General features: G+C 53.5%; 1 protein-coding gene across 1 annotated transcript in view; it reads right to left on the bottom strand.

Moving 5' to 3' along the window:
- CORO2B (coronin 2B) overlaps window positions 1-13764 on the bottom strand; it is a 139931-nt gene that overhangs the window by 114399 nt on the left and 11768 nt on the right. The window lies entirely within an intron of this gene.

The following is a 13764-nucleotide window of genomic DNA, read 5'->3' as shown; positions in this document are numbered from 1 at the left end:
GGCCACAACAGTGAGAGGCCCGCGTACCGCAAAAAAAAAGAAAAAAGGCAAACCCAGAAATGTACAACCAAATAAACAAAAGCACCTATAATCCCACCTTCCCATAGGTTCTCAGAAGACAAGACTCATTATCGTAATGCTAGAATGAGGAACTCAGCCTGAATTTACACAGAAGGGAGTTGGTTGTTTTATTTTTTAAAAATTTATCTATTTGGCTGCACCGGGTCTTACTTGCGGCACACGGGATCTTCGCTGCCGCGCACGGCATCTTTTGGTTGCAGCATGCGGGATCTTTAGTTGCGGCATGTGGGATCTTTAGTGGCGGCATGCAGGATCTAGTTCCCTGACCAGGGATTGAACCCGGGCCCTCTGCGTTGGGAGCACGGGACCACTGGACCGCCAGGGAAGTCCCGAGGTGGTTGTTTTACTCACGGCTTTACATAGAGAGACCCTGGCCTTTCTGGAGTAGTCCTCTGGGAAGGACATGTACATATTCTTGCCACACTGTTAAGGTCAAATCACCTCTTTTTTAAACAAACAAACAAACAAACAAACAAAAATCACTTTTTAAACTCCTGGTGTGAAATCCCACTTAGGACTGGCTAGGGATATCCTCAGTGCCTATCGCTGCCCTTCCGTGATAGGGTTCATCTCCTCAGTCACATCCAGAGTCATTCAGACACAAGCTTGGTCCTTTCCAGGTGGGGAAGATGGCTTGGGGGTGGGGGAGGAGGCCGGCTATGAAGTGTCAAACTGATTTCTGACCTTAGGAGCTGGTACTGAAAGCTGCTCCCAAGGTGGTCCCAGAACATTCTTAACAATGGCTGGAGCCCCTGGAACACATGTTAAGAGAAGGGAGCACCCGGAGTGACAACACTGATAAGCAAACAGTAAAGAGGAAGAGGGGCAGCTCTGTTGAGGATTTACTATGTGCTGGGCTGAGGGTTACGCGCTTTGCACATGTAAAATAAATGTAATGCTCACAATGCTACCTGTACAACAAGGAGTTACAACAGTAACTACTATTATTATCCCCATTTACAGACAAGACACTGAGGGATTAGAACTTGTTCAGGACCCCAGCAGTCCGGCTCCGCAGCCCAGGCTCTTACTCTGAATCTCCTGGTGCACGTATTGCGGGATGAGCCTCCAAAGGAGAGCAGCTGCCCTTCTGAATCCTGTGAGGCAGCACTCCTCCCCCTGTTCCGTTCACCTTGACCACCCACCTTAGACACAGCATCCCCATGTGTATTAGTGTGCTAGGGCTGCCATAACAGAAGGCCACCGACCGGATGGCTTAAACAACCTCCCAGTTCTGGAAGCTGGAAGTCCAAGATCAAGGTGCCAGCAGGGTTGGTTTCTGGCGAGAGCTATCTTCCTGGCTTGCAGACGGCCACCTTCCCTCTGTGTGACACACACTCCTGGTGTCTCCTCCTCTTCTTATAAGGACATCAGTCCTGTAGGATTAGGATGCCATCCTTATTACCTGGTTTAACCTTAATTACCTCCTTCAAGGCACTATCTCCAAATTCAGACACACTAGGGGTTATGGCTTTAACATATGAATGGCGGGGCACCATCAGTTCATAACACCTTCCTGACCTGCGAAACACTGACTCCTGACGTCTGCCAGATGACCCTGCACTGTCCCCATAGCTCATCCTCCATGAAGGCTCTGCTGTCATCATGCCTAGGATTAGCTTTTTCTTACTAGATTATGATTATTTGAAGGTTACAGGCCAATCTTCACTCATCTGTGCATACCACCCCATTCATTCATCCAACTCATTCATTCACTCTGCTGTCCACAAACTAGTTTAGGAATCACCTACCAGGAGCCAGGCCCTGTGTTAGCCCTGGGACTTGAATGGTGCCCAGGATACAGCGATAACTCTGCATCCTAACGCAGCCGACCTGCCCACTTCTTTCTTCTGTACTCCCTAACCCCAGGCCACCTGACAGCTCTCACCTCCTGTCCCAGACCCAGATTGGGCAGGGGGCTCTTTAAACCTTCCTGCTCAGAGGAATCAGATGGTATTAATCCAACGGGGCAGCCATTTCTAAGCAAGGGACTGCCAAGCTGTGTGTCCCCTCCCTGTAAATAAAATTATACATGTCCCAACCAGGGAAATAAATGTGTGCTTGCAAGACTCATACAAGCAGTCCCTCTTGCCCAGGAAACAGGTTTGTTTCCATGAAATATTTCTATTAGAAAACAGAAAGGAATTGCCTCTTGGTGTTCTCAGATAGGGAGAAGGTGGGCGTTGCGTATCTCACTGAACCTCCCTTCGCTGAAGTAGAGAACCATGAAACTCACAGCAGCCATCCTTACCCCAGGAGGGGCAACAAAATGAGGGGAAACCTCAGTAGGCAAACCATGGCGATGACAGGTGGACCCTATTTAACTTGGTACATGAGAGGGATGGGCAGGGGTTAAAGACACATATTCCAAAGGGCAGTGGGAGCCCTTTTTGCTCCTCTTTCTCTTAGTGGCCTGAAAGTCCCATATCAAACTGAATTAAAACATCTAGGTACAATGTATAAAATAGATAAACAACAAGGACGTACTGTAGAGCACAGGGAACTATATTCAGTATCTGTTAATAACCTATAATGGAAAAGAATCTGAAAAAGAATAGATATATATACATATAAGTGAATCACTTTGCTGTACACCTGAAACACTGTAAATCAGCTGTACTCCAATGAAAAAGGAAACCATGTACGTACAATGTATGTGTGTGTGCCTGGGGTCAGTCCCTCATGTGGGCCAAATATCCCAATCACTCCAACACTCTCCCTCCCTCGTTCCCTTCCACAGCACCAAGTGGCCTTAAATGAAAAACTAAGAATACTTTAATTTTTGAATCACAAAGAAACGCTTGCCGGAGTGGCCTTTTAAATATCTAAATCTGGTGCCATTCCCCTGCACAGTGCACAGCTCCCTCCTCCGCCCTCCGAATCAGGCCCACGGTCCTTACGTCTTGGATTCTGACGGCTCTCTTGGCTTTGGCCTCACCATGGCACACTCATGCCCTCACTGTGTTCAATTTCTTTCTGTTCCTCAAGGCCTCTGTCTCTCTCTTCCGGGCCCTGGCACACGCCACTGCTTCCTCTACCTTGGTCACTCCTCCCAACTGTCCACTGGCCAAATCCTCCCCCTCCTTCTGGTCTCTGCTTTAGTGCCTTCCTAGCCCCCTAGGCTGCATTAGCCGCTCCTCCTCTGGGTGCCTGACCCCCCCCCCCCAACCCGCGTAACCCTGTAATAGTTGCCTGGTCAGACCCTGCGCTCCCCACCGCCGCATTCATCACTTCATCCTCAGGACCATCTAAAAGGCAGCAGCACACAGGCAGAGCTCAGGGGATGCCGGCTGAATGAAGGGGTCCAGTGAGAGGCGGGCCCCTCAACACCTCAGTGCCCACCCTCTGCCCAGTCATGGAGGCCATGGGCTGTAACTCATCCATTCCTACATCTCCAGGGCCTGGCACAGGGACTGGCACCCAGCAGATGCTCAAGAAATGTTTGCTGCACTAAGGGGAGTGGATACGCAGGAGAAAGGAGAAAACTCAGCTTTCTGGATAGATCTTCAGACCTCTACTCTGTCAGCTGTTCACACACCCACACACCTGCATACCATGCCATCCTCCTCAATGGAGACCCACCCACGTCACAAGTGCCACTGGGAGGTGTCCTGTCCCTTTTAATTAAAACTCAAGACAGGTGGCCTCCTCCCTACTCATTCCTCTCTCTCCAGGTCATTTCTGAAGACTGAGAATCAGCAGGACAGCTGAGAAGGAGTTGTGGATGCGGAGAAATCGCTGGGTTTGCATCTCTGCCTTCCAACCCTCCTCCCACATTACACAGTCTTCCTGTAGGTGACCAGGCCCAGGGGCAGTAGGGCCAGGGGCCTGGAGGTCTCGCAACCAGGAGGCTGGGGGCTGGGGCCAGGGCTGTCCCTGGCTTACTGTTTTTATTTCCTCAAGTCTCCTTTTCTTTTCCACTCCTTCACCAAAGGCCCAGTTTTAGGGGATCCCCTTCCTCCTCAGGTGGGGAAGGCAAAGTGCCTGGTGCAGGTCCATCACCCGCAGTCATGGAGGCAGGAAGGTCTCTGAAGGTCCTGGGAGCCACATCAAAAGAGACGCTCCCGGGCCTGGTCCCTGGGGTGGGACTGAGGGTAGAGAGAGGCTGCTAGCAAATTCCCCTTTCTCCTTCAGGCTGAGCTTCCTCCGAAGACGAAGGTGAGGGGTGACTGTGTTGGAGGAGCTTGTCACCTGGCGGGGAGCAAACCTGGTATGTACTTGCCTAAGTCCACTTCTGGGCAGACTGTGATGAAAAACATCCCGGATGCACAAGCCAAGCAGAGAGGCACAACAGGGCTGGGAGAGAGGCAAACGTTCCAGGAAGGCCTCCTGGAGGGGACTGCAACTTCCACATTTTAGCAAGATTTGGAAAACAGACAGCACTCAAACCACTGGAATTGTGTGTGTGTGTCTGTGTGTGTATTTCAGATGAAGGGTGTGTGTGTTCTTTGTGGAGGAAGGGAAACCCCCTGACCAGCAATGAGGCTGTGGAATCTTCTCTGAGTGTCTTTTATCCCCGCAGCACTGGCAGGAATAGTGGACTACACCGCAGGGGCCTGGGTGGCTGCTGCAGAGGCTGTTTCCATCACCTCTCCCCAGCCCAGGGCCTCTACTCTCCCTGCCAAGCAACAGGGATAGTAGCAATCCATACAGAGGAGTGGGTGGGGGACCCGTGAGCCAGTCTCCAAGGACACAGTTCATTAGGACGCATCCTCTGTTGCCATGGAGATTCCCGGCCCACAGAGCCTGGCTAATAGTTCCTAAATTCACTCAGGCCTCGAGCACAATTAGACAAGATGAATTTTCGAGTTGGAGCATAATGAGACCCGGACGTCCGGAAAGCATATGGCAGCCTCCCAGGGGACGGCAGAGCCCCGGGAGAGCACACTGCTGCCACAAGTTCACCAGGCCACCGCCTCTCTTGGGCGGGAGGTCTGGGAGGCACTGGGGAGCACTTCCCCTCCTTTAGAATTCTTCAGCAGCACAGCCTCTGTCTGAGCAGTGCTGGGGGAACGGGAGAAAGGAAAAATAAGCTCTCCATATCTGTCCCAGGCCCTTCTAGGGAGAGGGCTAGGAGGCTTTTTCCTGCATCTTCTGATAAATTTGCCAACAAATGCATCTCACATGGCTGAAGCTATGCTTCACGCACAGAGTAGATCCTCCTATCCATGCAAAAACACAAATATGTCATTCAAAAATTTCTACTTGAACATACACAGGGCCAGACACAAGAAACACGCCATGCGGTTTGCAGCATCGCACGCTCCTTCCCACTCAGGGCATGGGGCTTGCCCTCTGGCAGGGGAGACAGGGCATGTTCAACTAGAACCATCTCAACATGGCAGTGACATGAGAAGGATGGAGTTAGGAGTGAGGAGAGATCAGAGAAGGCTCCCTGGAGGAGGTGGCATTTTGGCTGGGCCTTGCAAGCAGGGATCAAGAGACCTTTTGAGCAGAGAGGGAGCAGAAAAGCACAAGTTGAGTTTGGGGGCAGCCAGCGGACCAGTGTGGCTGGAGGGCAGGGTCTGGGCAGGGGCCAAGGAGGTAAATGGTGGCTCTAGAGGGAAGGCATTGAATGCTCAGCTAAGTAGCCCAGGCAGGGGGAAGCCAAAGAATACTGCCACCCAGGTGGGCAATGGAGTCCAGGCTGATAAGACCCCAACTCCACGCTCCCCTAATCCAGGGCATTCCCAAGCCCAGTTTGGGCCTGAACCCAGGACAGGCTCCCAGTGCGGCAGCCCCAGCTCCCATCCCCACCAGCTTCCCTCAATCAGTGTCACCCTTCCAGGCCTCCAGGAGCTCCGGTCAGAATCGAAACTCTCCTCTGACAGGCTCCTGCACAAAGCCCCCAGTGTTCTAAACACAGACCAGCCTCTTGGTGCCCAGTACAGAGAGGGTCAGGGAGAGGGGAGAGTTAAGGTTTGCTGTAGGATTAAAAGTAGGGAGGAAGGAGTTGGGGAGAGAAGACAGCAGCAAAGAGGGGCAACTTGGGCCTGGCGGGCTCTGGGGAGGAACGCTTACCAGGGACTTGCCTCTCTAGGGCACCAAGCTCCTCCTGGCTTCTTGAAGGTCCATGCTTTCTTAGAAGGCAGGCCTACTCTCTTGAGAAAACTGGATTACCATCTTTGGATCAATTTTTTCTCCCAGGAGTTTGCTACTAGCAAAAATCACTGACCCCGCATGATAGAGAAGCAGAGATGGCAAAACCTCCTGTTTGTTCTCTCTCATTTTCTCCTCCTCCCATCCCCACCCCCAATCTCTCTCTGGCCAGGAACCCAGCTCAGTTCCCCGGAAACCAGGATACCCCAATTTTCCAGCCGGCTGCTGCCCCTCTTCTCCTGGGGTTGCCTACAGAGCCTGAGGCACTGAGCTGCAGCCTCTGTGGGATCTGATTTTCCAAATCCAAAAACGCTCTCAGAGCCAAGTCTGTGGAACAAGGGAGGTGGTCTGGTTTGAGGGGGGCTGGATCTGGGACACAGAACTGCTGACCAGAGAAGACTCCTCCTGGGTTTCCCGGGAGCCCCTGGACCCCCACTGACTTCTACCTCTCAGGCACCTCCACAGGTTCATCAACCTCCAAAACATGACCCCGAGTCCTGTTTCCTCTCCAGCCCTCACTGTTCCTTTCGGCCAGCTCAGGCCTCGTGCTTGGAGTATCACAATGGCCCCCAACGGGTCTGCTGCCCTTGAGCCCACCAAGCGCAATGGGTCTAACTGTGCGGTCCCCCAGCAGAGGAACAGGGACAGAGCGAGAGCCCAGACGGAATGTTGGCCCGTGCCCACTCTCTGCCCTGGTTCACCTCAGTAACTCTGGCGAAGCCTCTGTGTTCCATAGCAACGGAAGGGCTTTTTGTGTTTTGTTTTTTGCTTTTTTTTTAATGGGAGGGAAACAATTTAGGGAGAAGCCATTGGTTAAATGAAACGCTTTTGAGGCACTAATGAGCCAGGCAGTTAAGGGCATGGGCCCTGGGGTGCATCAAGGATGGGACAGAACCTTGGCTCCATCTCGGTTTACCAGTTGTGTGACCGTGGACATGTTACTTAACTCCTTCGAGCCTCAGTATCCTCATCCACAAAATGGACATAACAGTAGCACCTTCCCTCTCCCATCCCTGCAGCTCACAGGCTGTTGAAAGGATGATAGTAAGATGCATGTAAAACAGCACAGTCCCTGGAACGTGGTCAGCACTAAGTAAACATTTATCATTAGTATTTTGTTACTGGTGAGTTCCAGTCCTACAGCGCCGCCCTCCTTGCCGCTCAAACCCAGGCCAGCCCAGAACAGATGTGCTCAGCAGCCAGCAAAGCGGCAGCACCGCTTCCCTCCGTCGTTTCTCCTTGACCCAGGAAGGCTGGGCCTCTTAATTGCTCTTTGGTTTTACTCAATTTGAAACGAGCAGGACACCAGTTCCCCACAGGGAAAAAATAAATATACTAATGAGGCTAGAGACGACGGAGGCTGGCAGGGGAGGGCAGCCCCTGAGGACTTCTGCCGGCCCTGCAGAAGGGTGCGGCCCAGCGTTGAGCATCCTCAAGAGGGGAGGAGGGATGGGAGGCTCTGGCTGCACTGCACAGGCCCCAGATCAGGGCCAGGCTGGCTCAGGTAACCCACAGAACGGGGTGTGGGAAGCCCACTGCGGGGATGCCCACGGATTCACGATCCAGCTCTTCTCCGGGGAGCTCCGGGACCACCCTGGCTGTCATCTTCCTCTCCTCCTATTCAGTCACCAAGGCCTGGAGAGTCCTCTTCCCGGGCCCACTGTCTCGGCCCTGGTTCAGACACTCACCGGCTCCCAGCCTCCAGCCTGTCCCTCTCCTGCCCGTCCTCCCCTGAGGGGTCACTCTCGCTTAGTCAGTTGACAAACATGAGCGAGCAGGAAGCCCGTGCCAGCCTGGGGGAGGCAGGAGGACTCCGAGGGACCCAGGCCCAGGTTCCCCCTCCTTTCTGACCTCTCCCCTCGTGCTCCCCCAGACAAAAGCCTCACAGCTGTGCCCTGAGTGGGAGGCAGCCCCCTCCTCGGAGCCTGGGAGCTCTCTGTTCTCTCAGCCAGAAAGATCTTCCCAGATTCCACGTGCCTCCTCCCTCCCCTCGTTCCACCCTGGGCCCCCGGCATCCCCTTTTCAGAGCTGCTCTGTCTAAAGCAGCCCCTCCCATCGCTCTGCCCTCTGACCCCACTGCATTTTTCTTCAGAGCATTTACCACCACCTGATACCTAGTGTTTATGTATTTGTGTTCTGTCCTGTCTCCCCACCCTCCAGGGCCAGTCCCCTGAGGGCAGGGACTTCTTCTGTTTCGTTCACCTGTGTGGATGTGTCCCATCGTCTAGAACGGTGGCTGGCACAGTACGTGCTTAATGATGTTTATTGTCGTGGAATCTAATGACTGGATCACATCCATTTCCCACGTACAACGCATGCGTAGCTCACCCTGGCCTCCACCTTTACCTCCCCTCTGGCTACTCCCCGAGTGCACTCCCCACCTTCCCAGCTCCTGACCCTCTATGCTCAGACCTCCCCGGACAACCTGGAAGCTCCAGAACATTTCAGGAGTGACCCTGCCCTTGTCTTTACTCATCTGTGCCTTCCCTCCTCCACCCTTTCCCAAATCCTACCCACCCTTCAAAGTCAGACTCAAATACCACCTCCCCTCGGAAGCCTTGTCCAGTCTCCCAGGGCACAGAACTGTGGCCTTCAGGACCTGTGTTCAGTGCTACTTCGAACACTCCATCAGTATCTGTGTCTGCCTCCCAGGCAGAATTCAACTTCCTTAAAGGTCAGGGAGATTGGTCTCTTCTGTGTGTCCCCCGAGGCCGCACAGTCCCTGGCATGGAACAGGTGCTTAGTGGATGGTAGTTTGTATTAAGATTCAGATTGTTCTAATGCTAAGACCTGTTATTAACGGTTACCTCTTACAAGGTCCACCACAGGAGACAGAACAGCAAGCCAACCCTGGAGCTGAGAACAGAAGCCCAGCCCCAGGGGCCAAACTGAGGGCAGGGATCCAGGTTCCCTGAGTGTGGACAGCAGATGATCTGAGGTTGGCCATGAGGCTTGGGCGTGGAGCCACAGACTTCCACATCTGAATACAAGGCTGATCCCACTGTCAGGGAGAAGTGCTGCCTGCCAACTCCCAAGGGATGGAAACCGACACCCCCGTCCCCTTCCTGGGAGGAAATCCGGCCAGCATTCTCAGGGACATGGGACAGCAGGGCTCAGCTGAAGGAGGAAGGAGGGAAGGGGCCACAGGGTGGGCCTGGGTCGCAGAGCACCCCCTCCGGCTTGACCCCACACGCCACAGCTGAGGCTGCCAGTGGCACTGGCCACTCAATCCTTCTCCTGGTCAGTTCTCTGGCCTTGAACACTGCATGGCTAGGACTTTTGCCTGGTACAATGCTCCCTACATCCCTTCCTACCCCTTCACTGCTTCAGAGCAAACCCACTCCACAGCTCGTCTGACTCTCCAAACACTATCAAGGGGCAAACAGAACTGGACTGATACCCCAGAGAGGTTAAGCAACTTGCCCAAGGTCACAGAGCATGTTAGAAACAAAGCCCAGAATAGAAACTAGGCTGAGATTTCAGTTGTCATTTGGAGTCACCAGGAAAGCATGTGCTGAAAGGCTTTCCTGGGGCTGGAGGCAGGAGGTTGAGAGGGCTTTGTCGCCTCCAGAAATCCTACTCCCCTTTATTCTGCAAGTACACAGGCTCTGTCTGGCTTCAAACCCAAAGAAATCTCTGCTCACTGGCTCTCAGACTCAGGAAGCAGCCCATTCCCTGTGGCTTCTTTCCTGGAAGATGCATTCAATAAACAGAGCTCCTTTCTCATCTTCCTGCATAAATATTTCAGGAGACTAAGAAACAAACAGATCTGTGTTTGATCTGCTGGCCACTCAGAAAGGAGGGCTCCTCTATCCCAGGCAGGACCCCCGCCCCCTCCCCAGGCACTGCAGCGTCCACCAGGCCGTGGGAAATAAGAGACGGCAGACAGAGCCACTTTCCTACAGCAGCTCCTCACCTGGGTTGGGGAACCTGGTGGGAGCAGGAGAGCAGAGTCCAGTTTTACCAGAAGGGCCCCTCCCCTCACCACTTGCCATTCCTAGAAATGGAGAACATGGTCTGCCAAGAGTCTGTTGTTCTTGGGGACACTTCAGTCGCTGCGGCCCAAGAGCACACGGCAGGGGACAGGGGGTTCCGCACAGACAGGCACCGCCTACGGGGAAGGGGGCGCAGAGCCTCCCAGAACAGGTGGACCACAGTCTGGCTGGAGACCTCGGCAACTTATCAGGCCAGTTCCCCCAAGCCTCCTCAAACAATCCTCTTATTTATCCATTCAAACGCTCATGGAGCACATTATTCTTGGACCCGGAACATTCAGCGGCTCCCCACTGCAGACAGGACTCTGACTTCTCAGACTGTCACCTCCTGGGCTTCCCAACCTTGCCCCACCCCAGCCTCCCAACCACATCTCTCCCTGCCCAAGTCATACTCCGCACTCCAGTTAGCCTGGTTCCTCCCTTTCCCCCTCGAGTCTTTCCCTCTCCTAAATGCTGTTCTATCTTTGCCTTTTCTCCTATCTTTCTTTTCTCTTGCCCTTCTCAGGATGGTGCATGCGCCACCTCCTCCAGGAAGCCTTCCTTGACCACCCCACCCCACAGTGATCCTGCCTCTCCCCTGAGCTCCTTCATGGTTCGCTGCCACCACTGCCTCCCCGGGGACTGCTCCTGTGACACTCTCATGTGTGAGGGCTTATCGTTCCAACTGAGTTACAAGCATCTAGAGAGCCAGGCTCTAGCTCTTGTTTCAGCCGAGTGTCTGAGGATGAGGGCTGCGTCTGGACTGGGCTGCTCCAGAAAGAAACTCAGCTCTGAGGAAATTTTGATGCCCAGGCCCTACCTCCCAGAGATTCTGATTCTGTTGTTCCGGGAGGTGGGGGTGGGTGCAGGGAGGACCAACTACATAATCTGCAGGGCCGCTTGATCAAAAATTATGAAGAATTTCAGGACAGTGTCAGCAGAGTACTAAACCAAGCATCGCACAGGTCACACACCTGTGACACTGACCCTGAGCACAAGCATATAAACCTCCCCAGGTGGTCTGCAGCCAGCATTAGAATCACCGCTAATGGCAGCGAGGAGCCACTAAAGATTCTGCACCTCTGAGCTCCCAAAACAGTGCACGCATCTGCGTCTCCTTCACCTCTGCAAGCCTGGGCTGCCTGGGGCACAAGCAAATATTTGTAGAGTGAATGAATATGTGAATGGATGGAGAGATATGGAGCTGGAACCAGAAAGCTGAGAAGAATCTTTTTTCCATTAAAAATGTATTCAATTATTAATAGATAAATAGAATAATTATTCCTTTATATAAAACCAAACATTAATGTTTTAATATTCCTATATTAAAATAGATCCAACATGCCTAGAGAGCACAAGTCTTAAGTGTTCAGCTTGCAAAATTTTTACACAGGTACACATTCACCTAACCACCATCATTCCAGAAGGGTCTCTCGTGCGCTATCCCAGTGAATACTACACCCCCAACCCCCAACCAGGTCACCACTGAAAACTGGAAAGAATTTTCATCGAAGAAAGACTCTGGCTGAAGGGGGCAGAATCAGCACAGGGGAGGGTGTATTAAAGAGATGTGGAAGAGGCTGGCTCATAAAATTCCCTTCTTGTGTGTGGAGGGCTGACGTTTACTCCAAATGGGAGGGGGTAGGCACAAAGGTTCAGACAGGCTGAGCGACTCAAAGCTCAAAGTTTCATAAACCCTCAGCAGTTTGGAGTGAACGTGTGTGTGTGTGTGAGGGGATCAACCCAAGATCACACAGCCACACGGTATCAGAGCTGGAGTTTAAGCAGGGGGCTCCAAAATCCCATTCCAGGAGTCTTCTCACCAGGCCATAAGCAAGGCTTCCTAGAAGGAGACTTAGGGCCTCTCTGCCCCCTCCCCACACCCTGTCTTCTCAAGCCCAGATTCAACCTTTCTGGCAGCCCGAGGCAGATGAGAAAGGCCAGTACCATGCAGTGGTCCCAGCCAGGGGTATCTCCTTGGGGGAGAGAGGGGCACGTGCTGTGCTCACCCAGGCATGGGAAGATGCCAGCAGGAAATCTAGGCTGGGGGCCCGGAACCCGCACTCCTACCTCATGATACGTGGGCTTTGTCAATGTCCACTCGCCGCTCTGCCTCCAGGGCAACATGGGTTGGGGTGGACCATCTAAAGTGCAAGTCAGGGCTTCCCTGGTGGTGCAGTGGTTAAGAATCTGCCTGCCAAAGGAGGGGACACAGGTTCGAGCCCTGGTCCGGGAAGATCCCACATGCCACGGAGCAACTAAGCCCGTGCGCCACAACTACTGAGCCTGTGCTCTAGAGCCCATCAGCCACAACTACTGAGCCCGTGTGCCACAACTACTGAAGCTCATGCGCCTAGAGCCCGTGCTCCTCAACAAGAGAAGCCACCGCACCGCAACAAAGAGTACCCCTGCTTGCCACAACTAGAGAAAGCCCGCGTGCAGCAACGAAGACCCAGTGTAGACAAAAATAAATAAATAAATTTATTAAAAAATAAAGTGCAAGTCGGACCACATCACTCTTCTGCTTAAAACCCCTTGGGGGCTCCTGGCACCACCAGGGGTGAAGTTCACGCTCATTGGTTGGGCAGCCCTGGCTCCCCAGCTCCTGCCTGCCTCCCAGCCTGTTCGTCACTTGCCGTCCTACCCTTTCCACCCAGCAACATCCAACTCGCCTCTCTCCTGGAATAAGCCAGACCTGCGCCCCCCTCCATGCCTTTGTTTATGCCAGCCCTCTACCTGGAATGCCTTCCCCTCCCTTCATCCACCTCTGCCTACTCATCCTTGACGGCTGACATGAGATCTCTTCCTCCAGAAAGCGTCCTGGGCCCGCCACCCTGTCCCCATGGCTTCAGAGTTCTGTGCTCACATCTCCACTCCCCCGCTCACTGGCCTCCCTTCCCCACATCCCCGCGGCCGTGTGTCCTTCTGAGCCACCATCTCCTCCACGAGACTGCGCTCCCCCAAGGAGGGGGCAGCCTGGGTTCATCCCTGCATGCTCAGTGCCACGTGCTTTGGGCCTGGCACACAAGTGCTCAGCAAAAGTTTTCTGAATGAATCTAAGGCCTCATTTGATTTTCATGAGGGTGAGGGGTGGGGAGGGTGGTCGGTGGTCAGGGAGCAGGGCGGCCAGGGTGCAGAGGTGCGCAGAACAAGGCTGGTCATCCTCTCCACGTCTGTTCCCTGGGCAAAACAGCTCTCCCCTCCTGTCTCACCTTCCCCCTCAGGAGCCTCTCCTGAGTCTCATTGCTTAGGGTCTTGCTATCAGCAAGCTAAGGCATCATCCCTCCCAGGGGAATTTATATTTTAATAACATCTAGAAGGCCCCAAGGAACTGAATTCTATAGTGGCTTCTGGGAGGGTATTCTTTAAAAAGCAACCACACAGCAAGATCAGCCGTCCACTGCCAGGCCAGCGCGCTGCTAAGTTTCTGCATGTCCGTGGGGCTATGTAATCAGACGTACCAGGCTCAAGTCCCAGCTCATCCTTCCCCACTGTGTGTGCCAGGGTGGGTGCTGCCCTCTCGGAGGCTCAGTCTCCCCACCTGTAAGGTGGGAATGACAGCAGAGTGCGGGGGACCGTGCGATAATGGATGTGCACTGGCCGGTGGCGG

This window comes from Tursiops truncatus, chromosome 2, assembly GCF_011762595.2.
Source record: "Tursiops truncatus isolate mTurTru1 chromosome 2, mTurTru1.mat.Y, whole genome shotgun sequence".
Lineage (NCBI taxonomy): Eukaryota > Metazoa > Chordata > Mammalia > Artiodactyla > Delphinidae > Tursiops > Tursiops truncatus.
The sequence above is the reverse complement of the archived record's forward strand: the minus strand, read 5'-3'. Positions and strand labels throughout refer to the sequence as shown.